The sequence below is a fragment of the Conger conger genome, chromosome 4 (genome assembly GCF_963514075.1).
Source record: "Conger conger chromosome 4, fConCon1.1, whole genome shotgun sequence".
Lineage (NCBI taxonomy): Eukaryota > Metazoa > Chordata > Actinopteri > Anguilliformes > Congridae > Conger > Conger conger.
In genome coordinates this window covers 56,146,179-56,155,648 of record NC_083763.1, presented here as the reverse complement: position 1 = coordinate 56,155,648, position 9,470 = coordinate 56,146,179, and the positions used below count along the sequence as shown (strand labels likewise).

At 37.7% G+C, this 9,470-nt stretch overlaps 1 protein-coding gene across 3 annotated transcripts in view; it reads left to right on the top strand.

The window, feature by feature from the left end:
- The first annotated feature begins 6,544 nt into the window (after positions 1-6,544).
- adgrl2a (adhesion G protein-coupled receptor L2a) overlaps positions 6,545-9,470 on the top strand; it is a 116,026-nt gene continuing 113,100 nt past the window's right edge. For all 3 annotated transcript variants that reach the window (XM_061237816.1, XM_061237814.1, XM_061237813.1), the window contains exon 1: positions 6,545-7,046. The gene's annotated coding sequence lies outside the window, so the exon portion shown is untranslated. The remainder of the gene's footprint in view (positions 7,047-9,470) is intronic.

Sequence of the window (9,470 nt, the reverse complement as noted above, 5' to 3'; positions counted from 1 at the left end):
ATCAAGTAACTAGTCAGCAGTGTGGTCCCTTTTTACCTTCAGAACAGCTTCAGTACTGCTTGGAATGTTGTCATACAAGTTCTGAACTGTGCGTAATGGGATATTGGACCAGTCAAACATCATCCAGTTCTTTAGGGATGGCAAAGGTGGCAATCTATTTATTTTTCTGTGCTACTCAATGTTGTTTTGATCCAGTGACTGAGAAAGCCATAAAACCCTTTCATTTTATTGTGGGCTGAAGCTTCTCTGAATTATCATCTTGAAATATTAAGTCATCATGAGGTTACAACATTTGCACCATGGAATGTACTGTATCTGGTCTTGTAAAATTCCATTGTATCTATTGGCCATTATATGACAAGCAGAGCGATGATTCCCATGAGATGGCTGACCATACCCTTATAAATCCATGGCCACAGACATTTTGGAAAGCTTACGTTATTTTCTGTGTAATGTAATCAGGCTATTTTTACTCTAACAAAAATGTATGAACTTGAATAGGTCTAAATATGATTTTGATGATGATATTGCTTTCCTTTATAAATTGTTGTTTTATTGCCTTCTTCTTAAAAGGCCAGTTCACTGAAAAATGAAATTTTCTAGATTTGACATTTTCTAGATTTGACATTTTTTTTTAGATATAATGGAGCTCTGGAAACTTGTTTTTTGGAAATCAGCAGCAACTTCTCTTTCCAAATATAATGTCACAGTTACTCGTGACCATTAGCAGAGCTCAAAAATACATATTTTAATCAAGAACCAGAACCAGCCAACAGAAGTCCCTGTCAAAGTACACTATTCTAGGACACCGGTATTCTAAGTGCCAATTGTTTTCAGTCGTGTTTTAGGCAGCTGCTTGTCGCACTTGGATTGCAGATTGAAACATCAATATCATAGGCTAAAAGCACGTACCTAAAAGAAAAGATTTTTCTAACTTTTCCGTACATCACTGGAGTCCAGAGATACAGGACATGATGGCCTACAGTAACATAAAGGGCTGTAGATAGTCTAGCACAGCCAAATCCAACAAGCTTACTTCAATTTCCAAGGCAAAGTGTCTTGATTGTCTTTGTAGGCCCATATTGTGGCCTATGTTGAGGCCTATGGTATTGATTCGATATGCAAGCCAAGTGCAACAAACAGCTGGCTAAAACACTACTGAAAACAGTTGGCACTTTGAATACTGGTCCAAAATATTCCTGGTACCTTGTTGAATTCATTGTGCTATTGATCCTAAGTGTCTGGACCACTGGCAGAACAACATCTCCAGAACATCAATGACCCACCTGCAAATTTGACCGTAGGTATAAGGTGCCTCTGCTTGTATGCATTCATCATTGACCGGCAAACAGCGATTGCGTGTACGGACAAAACATTCAATTTTGGTCTCATCTGACCATAGCACTCAATTCCAATGACGTTTGGCAAACTTCCAGAGCTTGTTTTTGTTTATTGTGATTAATAAGGGCTTCCTTCGTGCCACCATTCCAAAGAGTTTGCTGGTATGGAGGTGTCATTGTATGGTTCTTTTTGAGACTTGCTGACCCCAGGATGCAACCAATCTCTGGAATACCTTGGGTTCTTTATGGCCTGCCTCACTGTTTTCCTCACTGTCCGTGGGGACATTGTGCCCTTGCGTCCTTTTCCTGGCGAATTTGCAACCATTCCATATGTTTAAAATTTTTATTATTGCCCTTACAATGTGGTGTGTTTTACCATTTCTGTATTTTTGTACCCATTACCAGACTTGTGATGGTCAGCCACCATCTGCCTCTTCTGTATTGAAAATTCTTTGGCTTTTCCCATACTGATGGATTTTGCATGCTTATTATCTCATTCTTATATTCTAGTGAAACAGTAAGTGATTGAATGACACAATATAGTTAATTTTCACTTTATACATTTCATTTTATTTACAACCATTGTTGGGGGTGCCAATGATTTTGACACCTTTCACCACTGTTTTTACAGGCATGTCCTTTACACAGCAGTAACTGCGTTGGGCTGTTTTGACAATTTCCTTTTTCATTTCTTTCATGGGAATTGTGGTTGCAGGGTTTGATAACTATGCAAACTTGAAGCTAACAGTTTTTTTAACATCAATATTTTTATAGCATGGTAAAGCAATATCAATGTGTGTGTGTGTGTGTGTGTGTGTGTGTGTGTGTGTGTGTTTGTTTGTGTGTGCAGACATTCATTCATGGAGCCTATTCACACTGAAGAATGAAGTCTAAGAGGCATGAATTCATGGAATAACAAGTAAACTATAAAAACTTTCAATGGAACAAAATTATTTTGTTCCTTTTCAGCCAATGATCCCACCTGGAAACATGGCTCTCAGAAATGTCTGGGGCAAGATTTTACAGGCCATCAATTAGGACAGATCCATGTAATAGTCAGAATTTAATACATATCCGGAAGGCAAGCTCCAATAGTCGTAGTTGTGGTGAAAAGAGGAAAAATAATTAATTAAACAAAAAAGGAACACAGACTGCCCTGTGTGGCTGACACCTGTTGTTTGCCGTTCTTTCGCTATAAAATGGCACATGAACATTGGTATACATATGCAGGAATGAAGAAGGAAACAATTAATTCACCATTCTGAAAGTGCTTAGCAGCACCGGAGGGAGTTAAACACAAAGCAGACGGATGATGCACTGCTCCACTGCACCAATACTAAGCGTAAGCTACCTCCGTGTGCCATTGCCTAACTTTACCGCAATAGAGGCATTTGAATAAATAGACAAGCTAGACCACGTAAAGATGCAAGAGAAAACAAAGCAATAACACTGACAATGTGTTTGTGAATATGTGCATGTGTTACATAATTTTGCCATGCTTCTAACAAAGCAGGCTCAATAACAGATTGAAAGTTGTACCCTGATATGTACAGTGCCCAGCTAAAGTATATGCCCCCTTCCTGATTTCCTCTTATTGCATTTGTCACAATGAATGATTTCAGGTCTTTAGACAAAATGTAATATTAGACTATGGGAACATAAGTAAATGCATTTTAAAAAATACTATTTCATTTATTTAATGAAAAAAGTTATCAAACACCTAAATCATCCCTGAAAAAAAGTACTTGCTCCATTAAACTTAATGGTTGCTCCACCTTTAGCTTGTTATGAAACCCTACTACAATTTGATGTCTTTCCCATTGCTGTGGAGGAATTTTAACCTGCACTTCTTTGCAGAACTGCTTTTATGTAGATAAATTGGTAGGCTTATCAAGCATGCTCTGCTCATTCCAGATCCTGTCGAGTGTTCCATGGCTTGGATAAATACTGTGATTGGTTGACGGCTATGCATTATATTATAGTATGAGCATGGTAAAGTGTAGCACAGCAATCTGGGCAGTTCGCCTTACACTGTAATACAGTTTGATTACAGTTTAAAATCACGATGCAAAGGCATCTAAATTGTCGGCTTAGAAATCAAAGAAACCTTTCTGTGTCCATACACCCCAAAAATGAAAGGAAATGTAACCGCAGCAGCAGGTTATGTCAGATGATTCACAAAGTGGTTAAATATGTGGATAAAAAGTGTTTTTATCCAGTGAATATCTTCAGGACAACTCATTACACCTAGCTAAGAATTCCTGTTGTCAGGGGTGAATGATTTATTAAGTTTGCGTGAAGAAATATTAACATAGCATAGTTATATGGATTACACAGTATAATACAATTGACTGGCTGCTATAGCTAGCACTTAAGAAATGGTAGCTAAAGGCACTAAATCCTGTTTTTTATTTATGCTAAATATTAGCCTAATAAAAATGTATGGTGTTTGTCTGCCTTGCAGCTAGCTAGATGGTAGTAGAAGCTAGTAATATAGCATCCTACCAATAGTTCTTGTGCATTTCATTTTTAAGTCAAACCTTTAAGTGGATGGACGACAGAAGCTGAAGACCATACTAAGTTTCACTCCTGTCAGCAGTAAAAAGGTTATGTAGTTTATGTAGTTGGCGTGTAATCACCAAAGCTGGAATCTGAACAGTGGAAAAATATTGTCTGGTCTGACAAGTCTCATTTTCTGTTATAACATGCAGATGGTAGGATCACAATTTGGTGTAAACAGCATGAGTCCATGGATCTGTCCTGTCTTGTGTCAGCTGTGTAGGCTGGTGGTGGTGTAATCATGTGGGGAATGTTTTTTGGTACACGTTAAGCCCTTTAATACCAATTGAGCGTCATTTGAATGACACAGCATACGTAAGCATTGTTGCTGGCCTTGTGTATCCCTTTATGGCTACAGTCTACCTTTTTTCAGATGGATATTTCCAGCAGGGTATCGTGCCATGTCATCTCAAGAAGGTTCCATGAACATGATCAGACTCCAGATAATTATTACATTCAGGGAAGCAGTGAAATTGCCATTTGGATGTTATTACAAGCAAAGACATTTTACAAACTTTTTAGCAATTACTTTGGCCATTTTCTTTTTTAATTAGCTGCTTTATAAATAATCATGTTGGCTGATTTTCCATACTTACATATTTGCTTGGTTTTATAGAGTTGTAGATTTCTAGATTCTTCTTATTATTAATATTTTCATGTCAACATGTCAAGGTGTGATTTTTATTTTTCCATTGCCTTATTTTGTGGCCTTATTTCAATGAAATTAAGTTGATTATCGTGACCACATTAAACACACAACTTCAACATCTTATTGAAGTAACATTATTTATTCTCAAATGTATTTGATATTGAATTAATCAAGCCTACTAAGCAACCTCTACCAACTCACTCAAGGGTATGACAGCAGCTTCCCACGTGAGAAACTTCCATACAACTGTCTGTATGAATCCTACTGCTCCATACTGCCACACAGTCTAAATCGAGCCATGTTATTTGTCTATTTCCACCAATCATGTCCTCCCACCAGTTAATTTGAAAACTTAATGGTACGCATTACCTGAAGTGGCAAGTTAGACTGTAATACTCTAACTTTAAATTAATCAATATTTCCATATACAGTTTTTTTTTGTTTGTTCTTAAAACAATTGCATTTATTTATTGTATTGCTCTAAATGTTGATTTTTTTCTGGGCTCTGAATAACTATTCAGTGTAATATACTATATTGATTGCCATATGCTTGATTTCTTGTCAAATACCTTCTTTTTTCACAATGTAAAATCATTGTTTATATGTTTCTGATAGATACATGAAAGGAAAGAGATGTACATGAATTAAACATTCAAAGAATTTGGACCGTTAAAGGTTGATTTAATGAAACCACATATGTTTTTACTTTCGGTAGTTCTTATACATAAACATTATTTCTCCAAATATGAATATCTGCCATTGGATGACCTTTATTACATCTGTTTTCTCTTATTGTGTTGAAAAAGTGTCTCTATTATTATGTAAAATTATGCTTATGAAAACACAAGCATGCCCCACTCATCCGCTCACCTTCACCTGGTGAATTTGTCTCAAATTCGCATTTCCCCTCAGTTGTGAGCTATTTTTGATTAAATCCAGGTGGACAGTGTTCATCAGCATAAAAAGCTACAGGTTTTCATGAAGGTGTTAATCCTTGTCCTGATTAAAAAATCAGTCCCTGAAAATATGGTTGATTTGTTTTTCTTTGCAGGAAATTATCTCATATGGACACAGTACAAGTATTACGGTAGCTATGGCATTTGATATCTGCTGCGGCTCGTAGAGTGGGAATGTGTGGAGTAGGCAGTCAACAAGAAAAGACCAAATCGCTCTTCAAATTCACTGTGAATCACTGCTGGCTGTCTGTACTGCCTTTTAATTTACATGAATTAAATTTGACTTGTGAAATTTTTTCATCTGTGGTGTTTGCATTTTTTTTGTTAAACCACAGGAAACAAATTTAAAATAATTTTGTAGCCCAAAGAAGTATACACAAATGGACTAGTCAGTGATAGTTTAGGATCCAGCTTCATTGTGGTATAGCTCAGCTTTTCTCTTACCATTGGTGCCATGGCTTTTCTGAATTTATTAAGGCCAGCTGGAGAATTAGGTGTCTACACTTTTCCCTCTCTTCTTCAATCCTCTCTAGTGTAACTGTAAGAATAGGTCCCCAGTCATTGGTTGAGTAGGCTGGACTGCCTACTGTGAGCGGGATTGAGCTGCTCAAACTCAAAAGCAGGGCACGCAGTAGTTCAAATGGAGTGGAAAATGGTCAACAGTGGCATATATTTATAGATAATCTACTTCACATTTTTTTATCAGTTGCCTGTCATCTTCTTTTTCCTACACTAAGGCTAAAAAGCTGAGCTTTATTCTTGCTGTACATGACAATATATTTATGTTATTAGTTGCTTTGGAGCTGGGCAACGGAAAGCTCATAGTATGTGTGTGAGAGAGGGAGAAATCCATGTCAGGTTTTGACAGTAGCCCATTCAAAGGCAGCTCATGCAGAAGGCAGCCTGCACACGACTCACTGCACTGGTTCTGTGTATTGAGAGCCTGTTCCTCCGTTTTGTGCCATTCTGAGAATGCTGTGAGCAGGACCTTCACCAAAAGCAAGCAGCTTGAAACTTAGCAGACACTCTGCTAAGGCCACATTGTCATTCAGGGGGACTCAAAGTGGATTGACATCAGCGGTGGAGAGGTTTCTTTTTCCCCCATTTTCCTGCCATTTCAGACTAGAGCTGAAAACAGCTCTCCTCTTTTGCCTGATTTTGCTTCTCTCTCCTCTCACGTTGCCTGGTGCTGTGCTTTTTCTACGTGTTTTGACTCCTGTGGAAGAGAGGGGAAGAAATCGAATCCTTAAACAGGACTGTTGATGAGTTTAGACTAAGTAGCGGCTCACCATGGAGCAGTTTGTCCGGTCTACGGGAATGTGTGGACTCAAAGAAAGACCTGCTGTCTGATAAAGCACTATCTGTCCCAGATAAGTGGAGCATGCATCAGAGCTGCAGAGCTTCTCTTTATGCTGCCTGCTGTGCACTGAGCTGCAGAGGAGTTCTCATTACAAGCCTGCCTGCCTTCTCCTTACTTCCATTGTCTGACTGATTTTGCCATTGCCTTCAAAATATTCCACTTGTCTGTTTTCTCAAAAAAAGGTAAGAATCCAAACCCGATAATTCCCCTTTACACACAGTGTGTTTTGTCTGTCTTAGTCTCGTTTCTGTACCTTATCCGAGGTTTTTACTTTTTTTTTTCTTTGCGCAAGTTGGAAACAAAGTGCTGTAACTTTGGAAACACAATAGTAAAGGAAATGGCTCTCATTTACACTTCTTGTTTCCTATCTACAGAAATATGTGCAGATGGCAGAAAGCCATAATCTTATTTAAAAGTTGTATATTTATTTTGCCCAAGCTCAACTCAGTACTTTTTCAGACTTAAAAATAAAAAAGTACAGATAAAAACATTTACACACAAGCAGCAGCATGAGTTATACTTTAAAAGAACAGAACCAGTCTGTTTGCAGTAATTAAAGTGATCGAAGGCATGCCATGTTTAATTGAAAAATGGTTAATCAAACGCTACCAGATGTGGATTGATTTAGTAGGTTGCCGTTTCTTTCAGAACTGGAATGAATGGAAACTATTAGTGTGTGTGTGTGTGTGTGTGTGTGTGTGTGTGTGTGTGCGTGTGGGGTAAGGTGTTGCTTTCATATTACCCAAAGCAAGTGAATCACCATTTAATTGTAAATTATCCTTTAAAGTTGGACGGGGCTGAGTGAATAATTGTTCATTCACCAAATATCCGAAAAGTACTGATAAGAAGAACCGGTCTGTTCAGCAGAATGTGTATCAGAGTGTTTCTATGTTTGAATGTATGAATTTATTTGAGCAATGAGCCTTTTTCTATTTTGTACAATGCAGAGGCAGGGCCTAGACTAATATTCTATGTAAAACAGGTTTTCAAAAATGGCAGACATTGTTGATTGAATACCCATTGCTGAGAGGTATGAATAAATAAAAAATAAAAAAAATGATAATATTTTTTTGACTGGATGATTATCTTGCATATTCAACATTTCCCAGTCTATTCTCTACATTTTCTAGAAGAAGAAAAAACATGGTCACTGTAGGTTTGAATCTCATTTGACACACCGTAGCACACAGTGGCAGTAAAATTAGATCCTTTTACTCCATATGCATTATTTACAAATATCCAAGCCTTCATGTCAGCCATGTGTTAACGACTGAGGAAAATGCACAGAAGCAGCGCGAGACTGTGCCATTGACTCGGCAAGCTTAGCTTCCTAACGGCTGTTCAAAAGCAGGTTTGTGATGCAGAGGGGCTTGACGGTAGCTCAACTGATCGATCATTTGAAAGGATAAATTTAGCTCTAGTCAGTCTTTCTCCGCTTCCAGCACAGGGACACACCGCAATACCTGGGACTTTATGTAAAATGCGCTGCTTACTGTGAACATCCGTTACGAATCCTGATTGGATTTATTCTGAAATAGGCCTGATCATTAGCATTTGCTCTTCTGTGGGACTATTGATTATTAATAATACGATGACCTTTTAAAGGGAAATGCATCTAGGTCAAGATATTTTAAATTTGATTTAAGGTCAATTTTGTAATTGATTGAGTATTCAATATATAGACAGATATAAACCCAATACATGTGTACTTGGATGTATATGTGGGGAAATCATACATGTACCTAAGTTTACCTTGTTGATTAAAATAAGGTCTAAAAGAATGCAAAAATTAAATTCTATAAGAATGGTAAACAGTAACACTACAAAAAACTGAGAACAATACGTTTCAGTTAAATTCAGTTTCATTTAACTCTGAATTTACATGTGTGCAAAAAGCAACACCTAATTTCCCACATTAATAACAGCCATAAAATGTAACTTTCTAATATTAAGTTTGTTCCTTAGGATATGAATCCCATATCAATTGTGAAACATGATAGCAATCGCCTCAACATCACTGTCGATCTATTTTAAATGTGAGGCAAACAACAGCAGCATTTTTATTTTAACGTGGCTGGTCTAACTGAAAGGAGGAATTCAGCAGAACAAATGTGCTGTTGTTTGATTTCCCTGGCCACACTGTGATACACTCCTTTTGTTCTGCTTCTCTTAAAAGAGATGCCATTTCACATCATTCTGCACAAATTGTTTGAATTAATGCAAGTGCAAATTCTTACTGTTTGAAGGCATTGATTAGCATATCAAAGTAGTCACAGCTCCTGCTCAATGGAGGGAACTTCAGCCCCGTCCCCCATTTGTTTTGGCTCAGGCCAAAAGGGCAGGGGGAATGTGAAGAAGTAAAATGGGGAGGTGGACTTGGAGCCTGTCTCCACTCTTTTTTGTCTTTCTGTGTGAAAACATGCACAACATGCTGTCCTTCGCTTGCCAAGAGAATGACTTTTAGATGCAAAATTATTCAAGCACTTTCCTGTGGAGGAATATTACTTTTTTCAAGAAATGACTTTGCCCATCTTTATATGATTTTCTGTTTGTGTGTGCGCATGTATTGTGTGTGTGTTTGTGGGGAGTGTGAATGTGTGTGTGTG